This window comes from Alosa alosa, chromosome 4, assembly GCF_017589495.1.
Source record: "Alosa alosa isolate M-15738 ecotype Scorff River chromosome 4, AALO_Geno_1.1, whole genome shotgun sequence".
NCBI lineage: Eukaryota > Metazoa > Chordata > Actinopteri > Clupeiformes > Clupeidae > Alosa > Alosa alosa.
Genome location: NC_063192.1, coordinates 34,663,059 through 34,672,095, shown reverse-complemented (window position 1 = coordinate 34,672,095; position 9,037 = coordinate 34,663,059). Strand labels below are relative to the sequence as shown.

The following is a 9,037-nucleotide window of genomic DNA, read 5'->3' as shown; positions in this document are numbered from 1 at the left end:
GACACGACCCAGTTACCATGACGTCTAATCACTTTTGAGTGTTATGACACGACCCGGTTACCATGACGCGACCCGGTCACCATGACACGACCCGGTTACCATGACACGACCCAGTCACCGTGACGTCTAATCACTTTTGAGTGTTTGAGTGTTTTGATGCTGCTGTGAGTTCCCTTATGTGATACTTGTGTTGCTCTCACTCTCTGTGTGTGCGTGTGTGTGCATGTGTGTTATCGTGTGCGTGTGCGCGTGTGCGTGTGTGTCTGCGTGCGCTGTGGCTCCTCAGGGCTCTGTAGGAAGAGCGCCCTCTTTAGGTCACAGCCGCCACAGCAGCAGCCTGAGCGGGGGGAGTGTGGAGCTGGCCAGCTTGGACTCGGACCGTCCTGCCCACGCCCTGCTGCGTGACTATGGTAAGTGCCGACCGCCACCGCCGACCACCACCACCGCATGAACGGAACATTTCAGCTGGTTTGAGTTTGCCTAATATGACCACTGTATGTATGTGTCTGTGTGGTTTGAATATGTTTGTGTGATCAAATATTAACCCCTGATATCCAATCCAGTGCATATGCTAACACCTACCCCAGACACTCCCATCACACTCAATGCTAATGCTAACACGTAATTCCAATCCCACCCCTCACCTCACACTCAATGCTAATGCTAACATATAATCCCAATTCCACCCCTCACATCATACTTAATGCTAATGCTAACACGTAATCCCAATCTCACCCCACACATCACACTCAATGCTAATGCTAACCAGAATCCTAATCTCACCCCTCACATCACATCACACTCAATGCTAATGCTAACACGTAATCCCAAACTCACCTCTCACATCACACTCAATGCTAATGCTAACACGTAATCCCAATCTCACCCCTCACATCACACTCAATGTTAATGCTAACACATCATTCCAATCTCACCCCTCACATCACACTCAATGCTAATGCTAACAAAAATCCCATCCTTGCCTTTCATATTGTACTCGTATTGTGCTAATGTTAACAAATAATCCTACATCATACCCAATTGTAATGCTAACGCTAAAGTCTATTCACACCCAAGCCGCTGCTCATCTCATCTCTTCCTTGTTCTAACATCTCATCTCTTCCTTGTTCTAACATCTCATCTCATCTCTTCCTTGTTCTAACATTTCATCTCTTCCTTGTTCTAACATCTCATCTCATCTCATCTCTTCTGCTCTCCCACAGCTCAGCGTGTTAAAGTGATTCACAGCTGCAAAAAGCGCTGGGTGACGAGTATCTGTATGTTCAGGTCCAGTTTCACGCCTGGTGTGTGTGTGTGTGTTTGTGTGTGTGTGTGTGTGTGCGTGTGTGCTGTGTTTTGCAGTGCTGTTCTTGGACCCTGTCTCTAAACTATTCTATTTTCTGTTGTATGCTTGCTCTACTGTCTGCATGGTGTTCCTCCGTGTGTGTGTGTGTGTGTGTTCTGGTGGTGGAGGTTTGCGCTGCTGCTGTCCTCCTAGTCCACACGGTCAGATTCATCCCATCATGGCGACAGCATTGAAGATGAGAAGAATGTCCAACCAAACAGGAGTGTTTGCTGTGTTTGATGTGTGTGTCTGTTGTCAAGGCCACCTGGCTCACAGTAGCAATGACATAGGGGAGACCACACTGTTTGTTAAGTTAAATACAAAGTAATTTATTAAAACATTGACTTATATCATGAAAACATAATTTACATAAATAAATGTATCAAGTCAGTAAATGAGAAGCAAGAGAAAGCTAATCAAAAGTGTAGTGCAGATCAGTAAAGTGTAGGCTATGTGTGATGCAAAAAGGATGAGGCTGCCGCCAGCATGGAGGCCAGAGCTAAGCCCAGTCGAGCAGAGCTGTGCATGGCAGAGAGTGAACTACTGGCAGGAGATGGTTTCTGAACAGTCCCGCCAATCAACTGCTGTCTTGACTTAATGGCCTGAACAGACAGCTCCCCCTTCAGACTGGGGGGAGAGAGACCGCCAAACATATTATCTCAAAAGGTGTAGTGAGCACACCCAGCACGGCAAAGCCGGGCGTGACACTGTCCTGCTGGTAATATATGTGTGTGTGTTTGTGCTGTTGGTAACCTGTGTGTGCGTGTGTGCGTGTGCAGATTCTGCCATGGGCTTACTGGTGCGGAGTGTCCATCTGGTGACCCAAAAGCTCACGTCCTCCTGGAGAAATGACATGAGTATCTCTCTGGCCGCTCTGGAGCTGCTGTCTGGACTAGCCAAGGTACACACACGCACACACGCCTTGCGACACCAAGTCCACCAGTCCATCATGCCTAGATATGTAAAGTGCTTTATAAAGACCACATCCATTCAGGACATGTGCTGTGGGGTGGGCTCGTTAGTGGAGTGTGGTGGACTCGTTAGTGGGGTGCACTGGACTCGTTAGTGGAGTGTGGTGGACTCGTTAGTGGGGTGCACTGGACTCGTTAGTGGGGTGTGGTGGACTCGTTAGTGGGGTGTGGTGGACTCGTTAGTGGGGTGCACTGGACTCGTTAGTGGAGTGTGGTGGACTCGTTAGTGGGGTGTTGGTGCAGTGAACTCAGTGTGGGGGACTCGTTAGTGGACTCGTTAGTGGGGTGTGGTCGTAGTGGAGTGTGGTGACCTGCTAGTGGGGTGTGGTGGACTCAAGTAGGTGGGCAGGGGTGTGGTGGACTCAAGTAGTGGGGTGCACTGACCTCAAGTAGTGTGGTGGACTCGTTAGTGGAGTGTGGTGACCTGCTAGTGGGGTGTGGTGGACTCGTTAGTGGAGTGTGGTGACCTGCTAGTGGGGTGTGGTGGACTCGTTAGTGGGGTGCACTGGACTCGTTAGTGGAGTGTGGTGGACTCGTTAGTGGAGTGTGGTGGACTCGTTAGTGGGGTGCACTGGACTCGTTAGTGGGGTGTGGTGGACTCGTTAGTGGGGTGTGGTGGACTCGTTAGTGGGGTGCACTGGACTCGTTAGTGGAGTGTGGTGACCTGCTAGTGGGGTGCACTGGACTCGTTAGTGGAGTGTGGTGGACTCGTTAGTGGAGTGTGGTGGACTCGTTAGTGGAGTGTGGTGGACTCGTTAGTGGAGTGTGGTGGACTCGTTAGTGGAGTGTGGTGGACGTGTGGTGGACTGGACCTGTTAGTGGGGTGTTGGTGCAGTGAACTCAGTGTGGGGGACTCGTTAGTGGACTCGTTAGTGGGGTGTGGTCGTTAGTGGGATGTGGTGGACTGGTTAGTGTGGTGAAGAATGCAGTGTGGGTTGTGGTTGGATGGGTACCACGTAGCCAGGTTAGATCTTGTTGGGAGGACTTGACGGCTTGGATGGCCAATGTGGGAATATCGTAGCCATGAGTGGAACTTTAAAACATGCTTTGGGACAGGAAGTGACCTGCAGATGGTAGGGGTACCAGTTTTCCCTGCTTGAGGTTTGTCCAGTGTTGTCTGCTCACACATTCTCACACACACACACACACAGACACACACACACTGGTAACCTGCTTAGCACATCCCCAGAAAATATGTTCTGTATATTTCTGTGTGTGTGTGTTTAGGTGAAGGTGTGTGTGGAGGCATCGGAGCAGCGGCGTGCTGTGCGGTGTGTGTGTGGCTTCATCGAGGCCCAGTGTAGTCGCCCCGCCCCCCAGCACTCCAGGGATCTCCACTCCATGATCGTCGCCGCCTTCCAGTGCATGTGTGTGTGGCTCACCGAACACCCCGACCTGCTCGACAACAAGGTGTGTGTATGTGTGTGTGTGTGTGTGTGTCTCACCGAACACCCCGACCTGCTCGACAACAAGGTGTGTGTGTGTGTGTGGCTAACCGAACACCCCGACCTGCTTGACAACAAGGTGTGTGTGTGTGTGTGTGTGTGTGGCTAACCGAACACCCCGACCTGCTCGACAACAAGGTGTGTGTGTGTGTGTGTGTGTGTGTGACTCACCGAACACCATGACCTGGTCGACAATAATGTGTGTGTGTGGCTCACCGAACACCCTGACCTACTCAACAACAAGGTGTGTGTGTGGCTCACCGAACACCCCGACCTGCTCGACAACAAGGTGTGTGTGTGTCTCATCGATCACCCAGATCTTCTGGACAAAGAACCCCTGCTGGACAATAAGCTCATAAGTGTGTGTGTGTGTGTGTGTGTGTCTAGGACTGTCTGAGCGAGGTGTTGGCCATCGTGGAGCTGGGCATTTCTGGCAGCAAGTCCAAAAGCGAACAGGAAGTCCGTCTGAAGGGGGAGAAGGTGTTAAGCCCAGCCTCCCTCCGGGTGAAGGATGCTGCCGAGGCCACGTTGTCATGGTGAGGAGGGCGGAGCTGCAGCTCTCTGCTTCATATGTCAATAGAGCAGTCTGGGATCCAGTCTAATACTGTATCGGAACGTCACATATTACCAACCGTCCCGTATGTCCAACCTCTTATGTGTATGTGTCACTTAATATTCATGTCAAACGATTAAAAATTTTAATCACGATTAATCGCTGAATTCCTATAGTTAATCACGATTAATCACATATTTATTGCATGATTAACATTCTATTATTTTACATTTCTGAACTTTCCAGGAGTCCATGTTAACAATATAAAGCAATTATTGTGTATCTTGATTAGGATTCAAATGAAAGCAAAGCAAGTTACTTCATTAACTGAACTTTAAGACATAGGTCTATTTGATTATTTCAAATCAAATTTCAAAAGATGTGCAGCAGACCTGAGGCAACACTATATATTCTTCAGAAATATAGCTAATATACATATGCATCGCACTCATGTCGGCATCGGTGTCCACAGCAATTTAAAACACCATTCAGCTGACCGGGAGTTCAGAACTGCATTGGTGTTTATTATACGAATCTACTCTTTGGCCGGCTCGTAAGCCCAAACAAGTGTGTGCAGCATGCCTTTACGTAGCCTACTAAAGGTGCACCATCATACAAATTACATACAAGGCTACATTTAATCTGCATCACGCCCCATTTTAGCGGAAAACAAGTTAACATTATATCATTGATTCCAATGGGAAAGACAGATAGCCTAATCACACCTTGACGTTACATCTAGTTATTAATTTACAGGCCATTCAATCATTTTACTAACACAGCAGTTAGGAAGAATTATGTGTATGTAACTTACTCATGTCGAAACTATGTAGGCTACATTACAACCCATTCACTTACCATATCCCATGTAAAACGGTTAGCTTGCTAGCTAGCTAACTGTGGAACTTCAGTATAACAGGCATAGCCAATTATCTCACCTAGTTGTAGGAAAAAGGCTACGTTCATATTACAAGTGATAGAATGAATGTGAGAATTATGTTTAGTTGATGTTATGACATGTAAAGTTAAGCTTGCCGAACTTAGTTATAGTCAGCCACGGGCAGTTTGACTGTGCCTACATTCGTGACACTCCTGTTAGTAGGCTAAACTGGAAAGAGCAAACAATAGGAACATAATGGTCACATTAATCCCATAAACACACAGATAACTCTTACACCAACCTTATTTTGTGCCTTTTATTCACGTTTGTTTTAAGATTTAGTAAGTATAAGCCCTTTTCGCTCCCCACTTCGATGCAGCATGGTTTCCATTATCCAAACAGCTCCCTTTCCCTTAAAAGGGGGCGTGTACATGCAGCACGGTCTAGCTGGATCCAGTGTGGTGTTGTAGTTGTTCTAACGTTACTAGTTGTTGCAACAGCTTGTGAAAAAACTACAAAGTTTGTTACACCAAAAAGAACGTGATAAAAAAATTGACGCCATTAAAATAGGTTTATGTTAACGACGTTAATAACGCGTTTAACTGACAGCACTCATTTCTATACAAACCAAGACGGCGGATTCCTAAAGAAACGCAAGCACCCACACCATAAGTGAATCTAAATTCACTATGTACCAAAAATTAAATTTTACCGTGACTCGAAGAGCTGTAAACAGTCTTGTAAGGCTGTGTGTACAAATCCGCTTGGAGCTCCAGTGGAAATTTTGAATTGCGACGAGAATTCTCGGGCTAACCGTTGATGTGCCGTGAGAAAGGTTGGGAATAGGCACCCACCAGCCCAGAACTAAACTCGGAGTGTGGTAAACAAAATTTGATATTTCAGGCAGTAAAAGCCCCGGTAAGAACCAAACTAGATTTTGTTAAAATCTACACACCTATGGCTACTGAAAAAATGTAAGGTTAATTTATCAAATATTATTTTGAAGTACTCCGGCTCATCACACTTTTCACATGTTTGGAGTAGTCTGGGATTTCAGTCTAATACGTCTTAGTTCAACAGGCGATTGCTCATCACACCTCACTGTTTGTTTAACCATAGGAAAGAGACATATCAGCCATATCAGCCAATCAGGAATAAGTAAAGGGAGGGTTTTCATTTGATTGACTGTAGAATCGCTGTGCTGGGGATTCTTCAGAGGTGGTTGTCATGCTGACCAGCATCCTCAAGGTGGCAGTGTTTGTGTGTGTGATGAAGCATGTTGTTGCCATGGTCACCAGTGATAATCTGTGATGCTCTGGCAGTATCATGCAGGTGTTGGGGGCGTTTCCATCGCCCAGTGGCCCCGCCTCCACATGCAGCCTGCTGAACGAGGATTGGCTGATGCGTTACTCGCGGCTGGACGCCAACGGTTGTCAGCCGTTCCGCTACTTTGTGCTGGACAACTCGGTCATCCTGGCCATGCTGGAGCAGCCGCTAGGCAACGAACAGAGTGAGTGCCACCGAGCATGCTGGGTATTGTAGTTCAGATAACAGTAGGTGTTGTAGTTTAATGAGTTGGGAGTTGCAGTCAGATAGCTGGTTACTCTAGTTTAGTGAAAATGATGGGTATTGTAGTTTTGTGAGTAAACAAGCTACTGCAGTTGAGTGAATGTGTGTGTGTGTGTGTGTCAGATCCATGTCCGTCTCTTACCATATTGGTCAGAGGGATGTCCGGTCGCCACGCCTGGACCATGCAGCTTTTCCATCAGCCCAGAGGGGCGCGAGCCAATCAGAAGGTGGGTCATGACCTCTCCGCAGTCCACTGCACCTCTCTTCCTGTTAATAGTTGTATACATGTGTGTATAATAGTTGTATACAGGTGTGTATAATAGTTGTATACAGGTGTGTATAATAGTTGTATACATGTGTGTATAATAGTTGTATACATGTGTGTATAATAGTTGTATACAGTTGTGTATAATAGTTGTAGTAGCTATTTCATCTGCTCATGTATTTTGAACTATTCATATGTGCATAACACTTGCTTTGCTTTGCTGTGTGTGTGTGTGTGTGTGTGTGTGTGTGTGTGTGCGCATAACACGTGCCTTGCTTTGTGTGTGTGTGTGTGTGTGTGTGTGTGAGAGAGATACTCCGAGGTAGAAAAGTCTAGCTTCAGAAAGTAAGCGTCCTATTACATATCTGTGCCAACCATTCACTTCAACCAGCTGATTGTAATTAGCACAACTCTTCAGCCAGGTGGAGCAGCTGATTGGTGAGATCACCTGTGTTAGTGCAGGTAGAACCAATACAGTACATGGCTGGACTTTTCCACCTCTGGTGATACTGAGTAGACATATGTAGCTGTATGTTTATGTGAGTTTGTGAAACAGCCAGTGTCTTTCTCATATATACAGTCATGTGCGCCCCCTGTGTTTATGTGAGTTTGTGTCTTTCTCACATATATACGGTCATGTCCCCCGTGAGCAGATCTTTTCCCCTGAGAGCCGTCCCCAGCCCCGAGGTGACGTGTGTATGTGTGTGTGTGAGCAGATCTTTTCCCCTGAGGGCCGTCCCCAGCCCCGAGGTGACATGTGTATGTGTGTGTGTGAGCAGATCTTTTCCCCTGAGAGCCGCCCCCAGCCCCGGAGGTGACGTGGTGTATGTGTGTGTGTGAGCAGATCTTTTCCCCGAGACCCGGCCCCCAGCCCCCGGTCCCCAGCTGTGTGTGTGAGCAGATCTTTTCCCCTGAGGGCCGTCCCCAGCCCCGAGGTGACATGTGTATGTGTGTGTGTGAGCAGATCTTTTCCCCTGAGAGCCGTCCCCAGCCCCGAGGTGACGTGTGTATGTGTGTGTGTGAGCAGATCTTTTCCCCCGAGACCCGTCCCCAGCCCCGAGGTGACGTGGGGTCACGACCCAGCGTGCGGCGGCGGCCATTCCCGGAGGACGTGGACAAGATCCCACTGGTCAAGGCCGACCTCAGCATCCCCGATCTCCACGAACTCCTCACAGCAGAGGTCAGCACAAGGTCGTCACCCTGGGAACCACTCAGAGAGGGCAGGCAGAGAGATGCAGACATACAGAATTATTAGTTTTCCTAAGATATATCTCTTTATATAAGAATTACTACTGTTCATAAGATATATCTCTTTATATAAGAATTACTACTGTTCATAAGATATATCTCTTTATATAAGAATTATTAGTGTTCCTAAGACATAACTCTTTATATAAGAATTATTAGTGTTCCTAAGATATAACTCTTTATATAAGAATTATTACTGTTCATTAGATATAACTCTTTATATAAGAATTATTGGACTATATATGACTCTTTATAGAAGTGTGCTATCTGTAGGCTGTTTGATTGACCGGTTGTTCTCACACACTGTAAGGAAAGGCTTTGTACACACAGAACATGTTGAAAACCCGTTTCTATCTCTGGACTGACATATTCTGGCGTGCGTGTGTGTGTGTGTTGGAGCAGGAGCCTTTGATAGACATTGCGGCCATGAGAAAGTGTAATGACCCCTATGTGAGTTATGTTTTTCCGTCCGTTTGGGTGGAGGTGTGGTGGTGTTGGGAGGAGTTGTGGTGGTGGGTTGTGCACTCGCTCTATAACACGTTGGGATGCGTCAGCGTCCAGACCTCCTCTACTAAACTAAACCATGCTCCCCCCAGTGTGCGTCATGCGCTGGTGTTTGGGCTGGGCTGTGTGTGTGTGTGTGTCTGCGTCTGTGTGCGTGCGTGTGTGTGTGTGATGTAATGGGAGAATGGAGCGGGAAATGTGTGTAAGCAGCTCTGAATATGATGGGAGGCGTCTAGCACACGCGTGTGTGACGGACT

At 47.4% G+C, this 9,037-nt stretch overlaps 1 pseudogene; it reads left to right on the top strand.

Moving 5' to 3' along the window:
• Window positions 1-9,037, top strand: part of LOC125293358 — a 42,523-nt pseudogene that overhangs the window by 25,268 nt on the left and 8,218 nt on the right.